We start from the raw sequence: 16,805 nt of genomic DNA on the forward strand, positions 1-16,805 counted from the left end.
TACAGGAAATGGAAATTATTAACTGTGGGATCCCACCAGCCACCAGTGAGGAAGGGTGGGGGGTGCAGGCGGGTTGGGAGAGTGTGGGTTGAAAGTTAAGGGGAGGGGGAACTCAGGAGATTTTTCTCAGCCCCCCAAATAAATACATTTCAGAGATTAATTAATACATTATTAAAGAAAGGCGGAGCGTTTCCTATATTGTTGCAAACAAATAAGAAACGGTGCACATCTTTACAAAGCTGTACTTGAATATTTTCTGCAGAGTACAATCCTGAGCAGAATAGTCACATTTAATCAGGAATCTCGAATCCTGAAAAATCGAACGCAATGACCAGTTCTGCATACAATGGACACTTGAAATCTTATGGAGCACTCCAAAGGCTCCTCGCGTTGTCATAAAGCGTGCTATAAATGCTGAAATATGTTTATCCGCGGCTTCAGACCATATCCAGCTCTGCCAGGTGCCAAATTAAAGCCATTCAAAAACCAGCGACTCACGTCTACATCATTCCCCGACTTCACCCCCAAAGCGTGGGGCAAGACTCAAAACAGCACGGGCTGTGTGCATCCATCAATTGCCTTCCACCGTCCTAAGGAGACCTTGGCACACACGGCGCGCGGACTGTATCCCTCGGGCTACAAGTCAGAGCCGTTCCCTTGACGCAGAATGCTTCTGATTTTACCTCAGTCTGATTTCACACGTGGCTGCTTTACGACAAGAGCAATAATAGGCGGCCCTGTTGAGGGCAGCGCTGTGATTCCTGTGCGGATGTTTGTTCTCTAGTAGGTGCAAGACAAAAAAAAAAAGTCATCAAAAATAAGCCACTGCTTTCCCCCGGCGAGGCGGGGGAAGGGGCAAGGGTTGTAGTGGGAAGGGAAAAATGCACAGGGAAACGTAGTCAGAAATGAGAAAGTAACACAAACAGATCCTGCGAGAAGAACGTAAATTATTTGTATTATCCGTATTCTTCCCCCATCTGGTTATCTGTATGTAGGATGCCAAACTCGTGTGCACGCTCTCTCTCTCTCTCTCTCTCTCTCTCGCACTCTCTCTCTCTCTCCACACTTTATGGGCCTGATTCAGCTCAATGAAAAACTGTTTTGTAAATTAGGCCCCATGGGGCTCTTTATGAGTTTGGTGATAACTCGGCAGTAAATCTACTGAATTTCCGCCAAACCTGTGTACTCTTACCACCACTCTGTCCTATTGGTTTACCACAGGATTACAAGTGGTGGAGGGGTGGTGTTAATCCCCATTGTTGGTGTCTGTAGGACTCCATGGGGATTTTGTCAGAATTACTGCAAGTGGTAATTCTGCCGTGGTACTTCCACCAATTATTCTACCATAAAGCTGAGGATTTAACTCCAGCATCATGCTTCAAGGTCAAACTCAGAATCTGGTGATCCCGTAAAACGGGGGTAATTCTATTACCAACCAAAAAAAAGGGCTTCATTACGAGTATGGAGGCAGCCATGCCCTTAATAAGGGCATGGCTGCCTCCATACCGGGTTCCAGCTCCAGATTTTGTGAATGAGGAATTACCGGGTCATTCCAACCTTGGAGGACCCAGTAATTCCATATTCACAAAACCAATCCCCATTTCCATTTGAGCCCCCATAGGGCTCAATGGGAATGGGGATGGAGCTAATAACGGGTCAGTTGATAACGGGCCCGTTATTAGCTCCTTGGTCCCCTGGCGGGACCCGCTAAGGACGTCTGGTCTGACCAGACGTTCTGGGCGGATCACGCAAGGGAACCTCATGATAGGGCGGAATGGGTTTACCAGCACCGGCTGTTACGCTCACCTGGTATCCACAGGGACGCCACCCAGCCGTAGGGACTCTGGTATCCTTCTCTGCGGTTCCCAGGTGTGGCCAGCGGGGGAGTTCTGCCTGTAATACAGGAGGGCTATGTTCAGGACTGGCCAACTGGGGTAATCAGCCCCCCACCACCCCGTATGCCTGCAGACCCTCTGGGCCTCTCCTCACCTTATTGTTTATTCAGGTGTGCTCTCCGTCCTGCCTTCCTGGCAGGGGCGCATTGTCCTTTGTGGGCAAATGCGATCTAGTTACTTCACTGATGCCGGCCCGTTTGGAGTCTTTCAGGTAGATCTTATTGCTGTTGTATATTGTTGTTATTCTTGCAAGCCTTTCTTGGTTTAATAAATGTCTCTTTCTCTTCCTTAGGTGTGCGGAAGTCCAGTGTGATGCGTTTGCTGAATTGGGTCTCGCCGGTAAATTGTAAGTGACCTCAATCCAGCAATCCAACTAAGTCAATACCTAGTCTGGGATGCCAAATGGAAGCCCTTATCTATATATTTTTATGTCAAGTTCTTAAATCTGGATGATGAACCCTTATATAACACCCCTCTCTTTGAATCCCTCTGACCTCACTGAGCCAAGAAGTAGGTTTGTTTTGCAAATTAAAAGATTAATTTGAGGAATTGAACTATACATATATATATATATATATATATATATATATATATATATCACACTTTTATGAATAAATTAATATTTGATAGCACACTTATGAATATAATAGTGATCAACAATGGGTAATATTACAATGGCACACTCTCTTTAATCAATGAGGAGTTGGTATAGAAAGGATAAATTAGCAGAGAATACTTTGTATGGTTTCAAGGAAATGCAAGATATGAAAGAATGCAGCACAGAAATAAACTTGACATGATTTCAACAAGAGATAATATGATCACTTTTTCCCTTGTGACAACTCACTCCCCCCCCGTGCAATATGAAGAGATGGAAAGGAGACCACACAGGTTTCAGGAATACAATCAAAATGCAGTTCAATTCCAGTTCCCCCCAGCAAGCTTAGAGAGGTCCAGAAATGATTTTAAAACACAGGCCAAATGCTTTTAAATGTGGTTGCAATGAAGTGAAAATATGCTAAAAATGATTTTAATTCACTAAAGGATATTCAGGATAAGTGATAACTACTTTGGATTAGTTCAGGTCAACGCTAGCAATGATTCATGAATGATTACGGAACAACTTGGAAAGCTTAGGTTCATAGCTTTAAAATGACAGTTAAATTTTGCTTCTAGGACGTGCGGTTCAAAAGATACGGACGTTTTTGTGAAGGTAGATTTTCAGAAATGAAGTCAAGATTTCAGAATGACAGATGACGCTTTTACAGATTTGAGATCACAGGATGGACACAAAATTCTAAATGCAGTTCTGGACAGGTTGATTTGGATGGGATAAGCTTACTTTAGACTAAGAGATGACTATGCACAGTTCTAGACTAAATACTCACTCCTAGTTTTAGAATGGAATGGACCTCATCACAGATCTGGCCAGGGTTGGACTGCACTCGCCACCGGATAGTCAGGCACTGGTTCTGCTCAGAGCCACTGGCGTAACAGGGGCCCCCACAGCCCCGGCAGTGTGGGGGGCCCCGCCAGCACATGTCCTGGGAGGGGCTCCCACTTGTAGAAAAAATATATATTTTTTTTTGCAAAAAAAAAATATATTTTTTTTCTTTTTGAATTTCCTCTGCATTTATAAAGAAATCATTTCTGTAACAGAAATTATTTCTTTATGAAGTCAGAGTGACTTCAAAAGAAACGATGGGCCTCATTACGGGTTTGGCGGCAACCGTGCCATTGCTACCAGCAGGTTGCCACCAGACCCATAATGATTTACCGGCCCCCGACTTCCCGGTATCACCGAGGGATTACAACCCCGGCGGTCTGGGAAGTCAGGCGCTGGCAAATGGTAAGTCCTCATTTCCATAAAGTCCTATCAGACTCTATGGGAATGGGGACCATAGAAGCACCGGCACTGTTAATAACGGTGCCAGTGCTTCCGTGAAAACTATGCGGGTGGGTGCCGTTCTGCCCGGCAGGTCTGACCTGCCGGGCAGGACGTCAACCGCCCGCAGAGCTGTAATATGCCGGCCCCGAAACAACAGTGCCGGTGAGCTTACCAGCATCGTTGTTTACAGTCCGGTATAGTTGTAATGAGGCCCAATTTCTTTTTTAAGTGTTAGGGCTCCCCCTCAACCCCATGATGTGCGTGTGTGTGAGTGTATGTTGAAAGGGGTCACACTTACGTGTATAGGTGGCTGCCTGTGCGAGTGTATGGTGAAAGGGTGCACACTTTAAGATACGGGTGGCTGCCTGGGTGTGCCTGTATGGTGAAAGGGTGCACAGTTAAATGTATAGGTGGCTGCCTGTGTGAGTGTATGGTGAAAGGGTGCACACTTAAATATGCCTGGGTGTGTGTGCCTGTATGGTGAAAGGGTGCATACGTAATTTTATGGGTGGCTGCCTGGGTGTGCCTGTATGGTGAAAGGGTGCACACTTAAATGTATGGATGGCTGCCTGGGTGTGCCAGTATGGTGAAAGAATGCACACTTAAATGTATGGATGGCTGGGTCTGCGTATGTGTATATGGTGAATGGTGTGTGTGCTTGCATTCAGGGGCGCAACAAAACCTACATTTCGGGGGCTAACCCTTCAAATGTTGGGAGGGGTGCCAACTTCATGGGCGGTGGGGGAGGGGCAAACTTAGTTGTTTGGGTCATCTAATTTCTTTATGCATTTTTATGAGACTATTCTAGTGCAGCTTCAATGTTACAAGCAGTTAACTCTCTCCTTTAAGGTTTAAAGCACCCACTTATGGACTGCTGTGAGAATGAGTGGTCTCCTGTTCCCTCTCTACCCTTCCAATCACTCCCCTGGCATGCAAGTATTAAACCCACATCACAATTTCAATTGCCTAAAAAATTTGGCATTTGAATGCAGCTACTAACAGTGAATTGCTTTATGTTAGTAATTGGTGGGTTCTTGTTAACAGAGAAACCCAGGTGACATTTAACATCTGTGTCCTTTTCTGTCTGGCAAATGCTCTGAAGGTCAGCCAGGTCTGGTCAACATAGCCCAACATTTCAGGGGGGGAGGAGAGGGTAGGGGAGGGAGAGCTGAATCCCAGTCAACTCAATGGTGTTGCACCAATACTTGTGTTTAATGCCTGGATTACTTATTGGTAATCTTCATTACTCCTAGCCCTATTCATCCTCGTCCCAGTGTGTATGAGACAGTACTTGTGTATAAGGCACTCTGCCTCATATACAAGTACTGGGATGAGGTAGAGGTACATGGAAGTAATGCTTGATTTAGCTACCTGGAATCTTCATTACTTCTAGTCCCACTCTTCCTCATCCCAGTACTTACCTATGAGGCAAGGAGCCTCAACCGTAAGCTCTGGGGCAAGGAAGAGGGATGGGGAGGTAATTCTGGGCCAAGCAGCTGATTTTGAAGGTTGGGGTGGGAGGGAGAGGGGATGTGTGAGGGGGGCAGGATTATACAACAAATTATAATGGCTGTCCATGTCCGGGCTAAGCAGGCATGATATGTGGTATTAGTGGCTAGAGAGGCATTTTGGTGCAGCCAGTCTAGTCATTCCTCAGTTTGGTATGACTTTTTTTAATGGGGCATTTATGATAAAGCAGTCCTGCTAAGTGAATTACCTGGCTAGACTGCCATTTGGGTGCTGCCAGTCAGCCGTTTCTTACTGCAGCATTGTATATTTTTCTGGGCATCTGTGATCAAATGATATAAGTCATTTATAACGCACCTGCACACAAGTGTTTCTAGGCGCGACAAGACAAGGGATGGAAGATAGAGGGAGGACAAGACAAACGATCTTACTAGGCCTTGTGTCATTCAGATCGTGCAAGTTCGATAATGAGAAGCGCAAGGGGAAAAGGACGGGGGAAGTGCAAGGGAGAGGGGAGGGGAAAACAGGGCAGCAATGCTCTGAGTAAGTGCTGTCAGGGCAGCACAGCTCTGGGTAGTGCAAGGAGTACAAGGCACTGTAGGGTTACAGTTACATAAGTGCATGGTAGGACCAGAGGCAGTGCAAGGGTGACTGATCAAGAAAGAGTCTTGACTCAGTGAGACTCTGAAGGTAGCCAAGCAACCAGTTGGTACAGCAGACAGGTAGGTCAGGTAGGCCAGCAGGGGAGGGAGAGAGAGAAAGCAGAGGAGAAGAGGAATGTTTTGAGCTGCTTCCAGAACTTCAGGTGGTCTGCTAAAGCTTGAATGGGGCAGGGAGGCTATTACAGTGGGAGGCACCTGTAGAGGAGAGAGATCTACCCCCCACTCTCTTCCTGGAGAAGCGTCTAACCCTTAGAGAGTTGTAGGTAGCTGAGCGAAGGGCTTGAGAAGGAAGATATTTTGGAAGAGAGTGTTGGATGTAGTGCGGGCCCCGGGCCCAGAAAGCCTTGTGCACAATGCAAAGGGTCTTGAACTTGATACTTGCAGCAACTGGGAGCAAGTGGAGAGATTTCAGGGCTGGAGAGATACGATCCCTGTGCTTGAGGCCAAGGATAAGTCTTGTAGTTCTTTTCTGGATTAGTTGCAGGGGCTGGATAGTAGAGGAAGGCAGATTGAGAAAGAGGCTGTTGCAGTAGTCCAGCCAGGAGAGAACCAGTGCTCTGCAGACAGTGAGCTTCTGGGGAAAAGTGAGAAATGGAAGAGTCCCTTTGAGGAGGAGCAGCTGGTAGTGGGACTTCTTGGCAACGTCTGAGATGTGAGGAGAGAAAGTGAGTGGAGTCAAAGATGACACCAGTGTTGTTTGCCTCACAGGAAGGTGAAGGAAGAGGGCCCAATGCTGGCGGCCAGAGTGAGAGAGGGAAAGCAGTGGCAGGAGACCAAATGAGAAGGATTCCATCTTACTGACATTAAGGCAGAGATAGTTGGAGGCACACCAATCCTGAATCGCGGATAGACAGTCGGGAATGAGCGAGAGATGAGAGGAGTCTGAGGGGAGCCTGAAGGAAAGTGGAGTGTCATCCGCATAACACTGAAAGTTAGAGGAGAATGTAGAGATCAGGTGGGTCAAAGGGGCCACATAGAGGTTGAAAAACCAGAGCGAGAGGATGGAGCGGGGAGAAAGGGATCAAGTTGGACCTGGGAGGGGCAGTTCAAGAGGAAGGAGGTCAGCCACTCAAGGGCCTGATCCGTGATGCCCAGTTTCTCATGGAGTCGATTGATCAAGATTGATCAGGATGGCATGGTTGACCGTGTCGAAAGCACAGGAAAGATCAAGGAGGATGAGGACAGAAGGAATGCTGGAATCAAGGTTAGAGAGCAGAACTTCACAGGTGTTCAGGACAGCAGTTTCCGTGTTTCTGGCACTGAAGCCAGACTGATGGTCATGGAGACAACCAACAGATTCCGTGTGGAGAGTAAGCTGGGAGATGGCCAGCTTTTTCAACAGTTTGCCCAGGAAAGGGGTGATGGAGATTGGGCGATAGTTTGCCGGGCAGGCAGGATCGGCAGAAAGCTTCTTGAGGAGTGGGTGCATAAGGGAGTGCTTAACGGGAGAGGGGAAAGAGTGATTACAGAAATCGGTCAAGGCTGGAGCGAGGGTGTCAATATGGTTCTTGATGGTTCTGGTGGAGCAGTAGAGCACCTGTTTGGATGACACTTTCATAGATCCGACTTGTGTAGAAACCTTGTCAGGTGTTGTCAGAGGGAAAGAGGAGAAAGGAGGAAGAGAGGTAGAGATGGCCAAAGGGGGGGCCGAGAGAGGAAGAGGGAGAGGAAGAGGAGAGGGAGGACAGGATGTCCTGAGTTTTAGCGTAGAAGTGAGATGACAGAGCCATAAAGAGGGCCTTTGAGGGAACAGGAGATGTAAAGACCTCAATAGGATTGACCAGTTCTTTTCAGATTTTTAAAGAGTTTGGCCGTGTTGTTAGAGGCCACAGAGACACAGGCTTGAATGTGTGTTCTATTCTTGATGAGTGTTATTGCTTCGACTGCCATTTTGGTGCAACCAGTCTAGATATGTCTAAATGTGGCCTGGCAAGCTTTACTATATTGTTATTACATGTCCACACTGGTCTATCTTGTGCAGCCAGTTGGACATGTTTTCATTGTGGCATGGCATTTTTAATAGCAAGGCTGTAATGTTCCTGTGCTCTGTTGGTGACTTGCATCTATTGTATTGGTGTTACCCTACAAAACAATTGCAAACACTCTGGCTTTTTAGCCAATTTTTCTCAGACAGTGTGCTGTATGTTATATTAAAACACATATGTATATCTTTCTCCTAGTGCAGTGTGCGGCATATCTGTTCAGCAGCACGTTTGTGCGTATTGCGCAAGCGTGATAATCTAGGCTGGCCCAGAGTGTGGCGCGACCCTTGATTTGTTGCTGAGTTGGGGGGCCCCCTCAGCATGGCTCCCAGGGGGGCCCCCACATCTTGTGTTATGCTACTGCTCACAGCACAGCCTCTGAACTGGGTCTGGTGGTTCTGGCGACAGCACTGCTCTCTCTGGATCTGTCTGGATATTGTCTGGATCTGGTCTGGATATTGTCTGGTCTGGTCGGGCAGAGTGCTGCGCAGGAATCTGTGAGTAGTGGAAAAATGAGTGTCCCTATCTGGATCTCAGCAGTCCTTTTTATGAGTTTCCAAAGGGGGTGTGCAGGCTGACTTTCTATGCCCAACCCACTAAGGATTTGATAGGTTAGAGGATTTCCTGTGACCTGACTGGAGAAAGGATTAGTGAGTCAGAATGAGTCATCGGGTGTCATGTTTATGGCTTAAGGAAAGAACACTCCCCTTTGGTTTCTCATAGAAAATCCATTTTTCATAATCAAACATGTTTCGAAGGTACACAAGTTGTTGAGAATACATGTACATATCACATATTAATTAAGACAAGTCTCTGTTCAACCCTGATCTTTCTACAAGCTTGGGTTCAGAAATGACAACTTATTCACGATTTTGGTAGGTTTCGCAATATTGGTTTTGCACCAAATCTTACACGGAGGTACACATCCTCTCTGAGCATATCACTGTAAGTTTTCAATTTTCTAGTATAAACACAGTGTCTACAATATTAATAAATCCCGGGGTTTTGTCTTAGAACATCGTACAGATTTCAGCTTAGTCTCAAACTGTGAGGGCAATTGTCATATTAAGAATCCCAAAGTTGTACATTTCTGTCAGCTTGATACAATATTTTAGAAGCATTTTCCTTAAACATATATTTGGTGCAATATTAAATCCACAACCCAGTCTGGTCCACCCCTAGAAGCTTGGTGAGTCAGATGGTCACATGTCTTGCTTCTCCCAGAGCAGTGTTGACAGTTACACCTCAAATCAGCATATTCTATTCATCCCAAAGCCCCCATTGTTCCTTTCACGGGGCTGCAGAGAAAATCTCCTCCTCTCCTGTTTTACATGTCAATGCGATATCCTGTGCTGTTGGTGGTAAAACCAGGTGTGAAGGCTTCCCAGGGACAGAAGGCCTCTTGAACTTTTAATTAAATCAGACTGCCTTCTAATCAATTGAAACGTAGTTCCTTGTGAAAATATATATAACATTATAAACTGAAAATAAGCAACATATCTTTAATCAAGTCTTTTTCCACATTAAATGAATGTGTGGCACTCTATATGGCATTTTGATAGATTTCTCTGCTTTGGCATATTTAGCTTCTACAAGACAGCTCTCCTGTCAGGATTCAGAAATCGCCAGCACCTGTCAGAGGCGAGAAAAGGTACTGCACCCATTTTTGACGGGAGGTACTGTGTGGGGAAGCACCATCCTGCGTCCAGTCATCAGCTCAAACGGTGACATTTTTTGTTGCACATGAAGGGGTAGATCTGATGGCCATTAGGACAAGAGGTAAACGAATATCCCAACTTGGCCCAGAATCTGCCACAAACCTTTTTAAGATGCTCACAATGGTTTTGTTGTAACGTTCTACTGCACCCGAAGAGGCTGGCCGGTAAGCAATGTGTAGCTTCCTTTAAACCCCCAGTATCTCCAACATCTTTGTCATTACTTCGCTGGTTATTTCCCCTAGAGGAGCCAATCACGGGACCCATGTAGTGGACTTGAAAATCTGACCATGGCAGTGTCATCCCCCCTCTTTTGGAGAGGCGCACGGTGTGTGAGGGATGTTGGCTGAAATTGTGCACACACAAGACACCCCTTCAAGTATTGGTCGAGGTCCTGCCCCATGTGTGGCCAGTATCCAACCTCTTTTAAGATTTCGAGTGTTGTATGAATCCCCCTATGAACGGCTGTGGCTGCATCATGGGCGTGACTTAACATCAGGCTTCGCAATGAGGTAGGAACCACCCACTGATCATGGCCAGCTTGGGATTTCCTTACCAACAAACCGTCTTGGATTCGGAACATTTTTGGACATTTCATCAACACTCTGAGGTCCTCTTTCCCAGCGTAATCGGTATCCATCAGGGGAAGGTTCTCAGGGTCCTCAATGTGTTGGTAAAACTTACCAATTATTGGATCCCCTTTCTGAGCCGTAATCAAAACAGCATCTGGGGTCTCCTTACTCCATTGTGCAGTTGAAAGATCATTGTGAGCATTTGTCTGGGACCTAGTGATAGCAGTGACCTGGATTTCCCCCAACAGGGACTCAATCTCTATTAGATCCCCTTGGATGGCCCCGGTTTTGGCCAGCTGATCAGCTAAGTCATTTCCAGCTTTGTCGGGTCCCTCTACTTTGGAATGACCCTTGATCTTTTTCCAGTAGATGGTCAACCCCTTTGAGGTGACAAGATCATCAATATTTTGGATTAACTTCCTATGTTTCAAGGGCTTGTTATTAGCACATAGCATGCCTCTGGTGGTGGAGTTGATGTTGGACAGCAGTGAGGATGGCTTGATGCACAGCCATCAACTCTGCCACCTGACTACTTCGGGGACCAATCTTGTATCCAGCGAGGGTTCTGGGGACTCAATCACCCATGCATTCCCTACGCCGGCCACAAGTAATTTCTCCCCGTGTTGTCAACATGGTAAGAGCATCCATCCACATAGACAGTGGGCATTCCCTCACACTTATCTTCTTCAAAGACTTTGTGTGGGGAATTGAGGAATTCCTCCATGTTGTCCTTGATTTTTAGACTTTCGTCCTCAAGACAGTTTTCTCTGGCACAATCATGCAAGACAGCCAGACCTTGCGCGAGGGGACTCTTCTTGTTTTGGCCATATCTGACCTCTACAGGAAAGCCTTGCATTGACAGAATACAGGAAGAAATTCAGGAATTACTCACATTTCCAGCCCGGATTCTGTCACTTTGGACATATTGCAGAGGCTGGTGTGGAGTCTCCACTATGATGTGTTCCCCCTGGATAAAAGGGCGGTAGTTCTTCAATGCCCACACCGTTGCCAGGAGTGCCTTCTCACAATCGTTGAATTTTTCCTCCACAGAGGATCAGGTTTTGCTCGCATAGGAGATTACTTTATTGACCTTGTCATGCTTTTGATATAATACTGCAGTCAAGCATGTATTAGAGAACCCTGTCTCCAAGAAAAACTCCTTGTTTATGACATGGTAAGCTAGGCAAGGCGCTTGTGAGAGGCTTCTTTTGAGCTGTCTTACTGCCTCGGATTGTTCTGGACCCCATTCCCACTTGACCCCCCCTTCAAGAGATGAATCAGGGGTCTAGTGATCTCTGCGTAGCCCTCAATGAACTTTCTGCTGTAATTAGTCAGTCCAAGGAGGCTCCTTAGTTCCCGCAGAGTTGTGGGGTCTTTCAGTTTCTGAAGTGCTTCCACTTTCTTTTCCTGGGGACCGAGACCCTGAAGAGTAATCTCATGCCCCAAGAAATTAACACAGATTCTACACCACTGTGCTTTCTGAAAGGAAAGTTTTGCTCCGGCGACCCTCAACTGTGTCAGAACATAGCGGATCTCCGCTATGTGTTCCTCCACAGTTGAACTTTTGATGAGGACATCATCTGCATAAGCCAGGTTACCCCTCGCACCCAGGTCGGGTATGGCCTTATGTAGGAAAATGTTGAATTAATTGCCGGAGTTGAGGTTTCCGAAGGGAGTCAGGGTCCATGTGTACTGCTGGCCCCCAAAGGTAAAAGCCAGCTTGTATTGACAGGCACAGTCCAGTATCCATTGGTCAGGTCTATTGCAGTGAATACCTGTGACCCCTGGATCTGGTCCAGCCCTTGGTCAATGTAGGGAAGAGGCCATCGGGAAGTATGGACCCGTTTGTTGAGCTCCCTAAGGTTGTTGCAGAGTCTCCACTGGCCGTTTGGTCTCAATATTCCCAGCACCGGATTATTGAAGGTGCTGTATACTGGACGGATTATCCCCCGGGACTCAAGGTTCTTAATTATTTCAGTAAGGACTCCATGGATGCGAGAGGCAAGCGATATTGCTTCACAAACACTGGAGTCATGCCAGGGTCCGTGGGAATTGTAGTTGTGTGGATGTCGGTGCGACCACAGTCATATGAGTCCACCGCAAAGAGATCTTGAAAATCCAAGAAAACTTGTTTCAACTTTTGCTTCTGCTCCAGAGTCACACAGGCATCAGCTAGGTTGACTCTCTCTTCAACCATCTGCCTGAAGCCTGGAAAGACTTCTGGTTTTGCTATCTCGGCGGCCTCCTCCAGCTGGGTGGAGAAGTCCCTGGTCAGAGTACTGATTTGGACTGGAGGCTTCAGGTGGGAAAGGCAGCCCTCATGGACCTGGAAAATCACCTCATCTCTCCTGAAGTCACAAGTCACATCTTCCTTACCATAAGGGCAGGAAGTGTACACCAGGAAGTTCCCCCCATGCCGGGTAAAGATCCTGTCTGGTGTTGTGTTGTCATCACTATCACTGTCAAAACAGTACTTGGGGATTGGTCCTAACAGTTCATTTCCTAGATCAATGGAAAAATATTGGTCATCAACCCCCATTCCAATAATGGTGCCTGCGGCTAGAGCAATACTCTTTAAGTCGCTGTTATCGACCTCTATTGGAATGGTGTCATGTTCTTTATTGACTAATGGTGTTGGGTTTACCCCCAACCCTTGCTGTTGGAGAGAAGCATTTAGATGAATATAAACATCAGGGTTTTTCCATTTCTGTCCTCTTTTAACTTTCACTCCCAGGGAGAATTGTTGGGTCCTTTCTGGGATGGTGACTTCCTCTTTAATCTGAATTTCAACTGCATAAGGTAGCAATTGAGCTGATCTAAATGCTTTCTCTGGATCATCAAAGCCCATGGGATTATCCGCTAATCGGGACTAAGTTTTGAAGTTTATTAGGTCCAAACTAATGGCAAAGCGATTGAGAATGTCACTACCTAAGTAAAAGGCGGCAGTGACGTCTCGCACGACCCAACAATTATGGACTATGCTCTTGTTGCCAATGGAGATTTTGAGCATACACCTGCTTGGCAGGAGATGTTTGGAATTGGGCGCTTCCAGGTCCTTTTCCCATTTGACTATCAGTTTGAATGTGGGAATAGCTGGATCTTTTGGGAGTTGGCGGAACATGGCTTCGCTGATGAAGCTCTTACCGTTGTTCACACACACTCGGGCAAGAACAGAGTCCTTCCCATCAGTTAACTGAACAGGGATGAACAACTGCTCTCCAATTTGTTGAATATCAGCCAGGCTCTGAGCTGATTTCACATCTTTCTGAACTATAGGAGTGGGAATGTCTGATTGTGGATTGGTAAAGAATTTCAGAGTGTTTCCTTCCAGTGTGGAATACCACCTTAAACTGGAAGGAAGGTTGATCTTCAGAAATAGAGAGGACCCCCCATCACCAGTCTGTTGTCCTACTGCTATTACTGTCACGTCTGGAATTTGGCTGATCTGGAAGTGAAATTCTACTTGGTCAGATTTTTGTTCAACCATGTGGCATGTGCCGTTTAAACTAACATGGTTGACACTCTGTTTTAATTTTATTGGTCGGCTAGTCTATTAGGGGTGACAACCTTCTCAGGAGGTAATTCCCTAGTAAACAAGGGGTGCCCTCTTGAGTCACTACTATGACCTTGTGTCGCCCAATTTTAATGTCCAAATCCGCAGTCCCCTCAAAGGGAATTTCCTTCCTGTCAAAGTTCTGAAGTTGTCCAGGAAGAGGGGTGAGAGGAATTTGGTAATTCTCCCCCCTTCCTGAATTTAGTTCATCAAAGGCCTTTTTGGACAGAAGGGTAGCTTGGGATCCAGTGTCCACCAGTGCCAAAATTGTACCCGGCCCCTGTACTTGTACCAGGGCATAGTATCTTCCCTCCTTCTCCGCAAGGGGGCACAGATAATGCACATTTTTGGACAACTGGTGGGCTAATTTTCTGGTTTTCGACGTTGAGAGAGAAGAGATTTGGGTAGAGTTCTGTGGAGAGTCATGGGAATCTGCAAGAAAAAGTTGGCAACTGGAGATGGGAGAAGTTTCGAGTTCCCTTGGTTCCGGTTCTGGGCACCTCCCCCCTTTTTGGAGGCAGTTACCAGGATGGGTTTGAAACAGGGGATTTTCATGCTGTTGGTTCTGGGATGAGATGATGGGCGGCGCTAACTCAGTCCCCACATCTACCCAGTCTGGATGTGAATCCCTTGGGACACATTTTTCTTTGGGAGGAGTTCCCCCATCTCTGAAGGAGAAGATCCTTTTCCCAGGATCCTCTGAGGATCCCTCTCCCTCAAATTGGAAGATCTGTACCTCCTCCACAAAATGAGTCTGTTTAGGTCCTTTGTCTCTCCTACATCCTCTCTGCTCCTTGGGTGGCAGACTTTCAGGGGTAGGAGATTTTGTTTCCGGTTCCTGGGTTTCCAGGGGCTGTTCACAAGTGGGGAAGGAAGCTTCCTCCAAGGCATTACACCCCCCTTCCTCTTGTGCCTCCTCCCTGGCAACCGGTGGGTTATCGGGGTGCTGCCCCCGTCATTGTTCTGGAGCACCAGGTCCAGAGTTTGGGGCATTCTGCGCCGGCATGCCCATCTAAGGGTTCTGCTGAGCCCTCAGCATGCGACCCAGCTCCTGTGCCATATTTTGGACCTGGCGCTCTAACTGTGAAACCCGCTCAGGCTGATACGGGATTCTGTTTTCTCCCCTGGGCTGATCCCGGGAGGGGTAGCTATCCCTTCTCTGGTAGTACCCTGGGTTGGGAAGATTTGGTTACCCCTACACCCTTGGCCTCCCCTCTCCCGGATTAAGTGGTATGGGCTCAGGGAAGTGGGGAAAGAAGGATGGATGATTTTGGGGTTGGAAATTGGGTGGATACCTGGGGAAAAAGTTCTGCCCAGGGTTTGGTGAATTTCTGCTCTCCTGGGGGAAGTTAGGAGGGAAGTTCCCTGGGTTAGGTGCTTGGCTGGATCCCTCAGTTGGGCTGGAGGAGTCCACACATAACCCAGGATGGGTCGGTTTCCCTTGTAGCGGGGTCTTACATAGTTAGGGGAGTGAGGGACCCCATTTGTGGGACTACCTCCTTGGCTTCCTGTCTGTGACTGGCCCGAGGGCCTTCTGGGCTTGGAATTATTCTGTGCAGGCAAGTTTTTATGCCCCCCTCATCTCCAAATCTAAAATGGGGGCAACCTTTACCTCTGCCACCTTGGCAGCAGCAGGGGTGCTGGTCGGTTTGGGGCTTTTCTGAGCATTACTTTTATTTTCTATGGGCTTCTGCACCTCATAGATTCGGGCGGCCTGTTCAATGACCCAGTCTAATGACCTTTTCTCATGAAAATCTCTCACTAGCTGGGTCATGATGTATTTGGGCAAGGCATGGAAAAAAGTGTTAACAAACTCGTTGCTATCCGTGCGAACCCTTTTGGTAGTCTGCGCAAAAGCACATACAACTCCTGCACAAATTCTTGTGGGGCCTGATCCTCCCCACATTGCAAATTGTAGGCTGCCTTGCGAGCCTCTTGGGGATTCCTATGAACAGAAAAGTGCTTCAAGATGGCCGCCCTATAAGGACCATCTTGAATGGTTTTGGTCCTCCAGCCCCGCAAAGAAACTGCAGTATTCTGGGGAGAATGTCCATTTTACATAATGAATGTAGCTACTGCTGTCTTTCAAATGGAAAGTCTCCATCATTTGCTCAAAGAGCTCCAAGTGTTCCCAAACAGAATACTTGGCGTTCTTGTAATAAGGGGTGATGACACTCCTTATTGCCTTAATCTGTTTTAAGGTGTCCTTAAGCAAGGCCCTTTTTGCCTTATTGGCCTTCTTGGTTCGGGTAACCCTGGTCCATTCATCCTCTGACTCAGAAGCACTGCTCCCGGAGGTGCCCGTCTGATCTTCCAGGTTTTCCTGGATTCTGTGAGCCTGGGAATGGCTGGAAGAATGTGGGGACCTGGTCTCCTGTGTCCTGTGACGTTCAGAGATGTCTTCAGATTCCTCCTTGCTGCCAGGATTTGATGGGTACCCCCCCACTGACCTGACTGGGCAGAGGTTTTCAGGATGCCCTTAGTGGGCCTACTCTCCTGGGGTTCCCCACTAAATTGCACAGTACTTGGGTGCCCATACTCAGATGCCCGCCCGTCCGTTCCTGGGAGGAACTGGCCTATGAGGCCCATACTTCTGGCTGGATAGTAATCTGCCATCCCCGTGGCCCTGGGCTCATGTGCGCCATGGGACATGGGGGTGGCAGAGTTCTCCAAGGACTGGGAGAGATGAAGGCCTCTGGTACTAGGGCTCCTGAGGTTATGCTCAGGTGTTTCCCTTTCCCATCGAACCTCATCTCTGTCAGCCCCTGCTCCCTGTTGCCATGCAAGAGCCTGTGCTTTCAGTTCCTCAATCAAGGCCTTACTAGACTCTATCAGGTCAGTCTGCATGGCTACCTGTCGCTGGAGCCTATCATTGTGCTGACAGAGAGCCTCATTCTCTCTCTGTGCTTCCTGGTTTGTCCTGGAGTACTGGTGCCAGTCATTGCAGCAGGAGGGTTACCTCCTGGGTACCGTCCCTACTAGCCTGCCCCTTTCTTGCCAGAGCATCTTCTACCGTCCTGGTGTGCTCTAACAAGTTCTGATGCTCTTTTTGGAGGTCACCCAGTCCCTGG

The 16,805-nt window shown here is 47.4% G+C and overlaps 1 long non-coding RNA gene across 1 annotated transcript in view; it reads left to right on the forward strand.

Moving 5' to 3' along the window:
• Positions 1-2,185: 2,185 nt before the first annotated feature.
• LOC138581199 (uncharacterized) overlaps positions 2,186-16,805 on the forward strand; it is a 475,801-nt gene continuing 461,181 nt past the window's right edge. The window contains exon 1 of the long non-coding RNA XR_011304469.1: positions 2,186-2,241. This is a non-coding gene — a long non-coding RNA (uncharacterized lncRNA). The remainder of the gene's footprint in view (positions 2,242-16,805) is intronic.

This window comes from Ambystoma mexicanum, chromosome 3p, assembly GCF_040938575.1.
Source record: "Ambystoma mexicanum isolate Mex_15411 chromosome 3p, UKY_AmexF1_1, whole genome shotgun sequence".
Taxonomy (NCBI): domain Eukaryota; kingdom Metazoa; phylum Chordata; class Amphibia; order Caudata; family Ambystomatidae; genus Ambystoma; species Ambystoma mexicanum.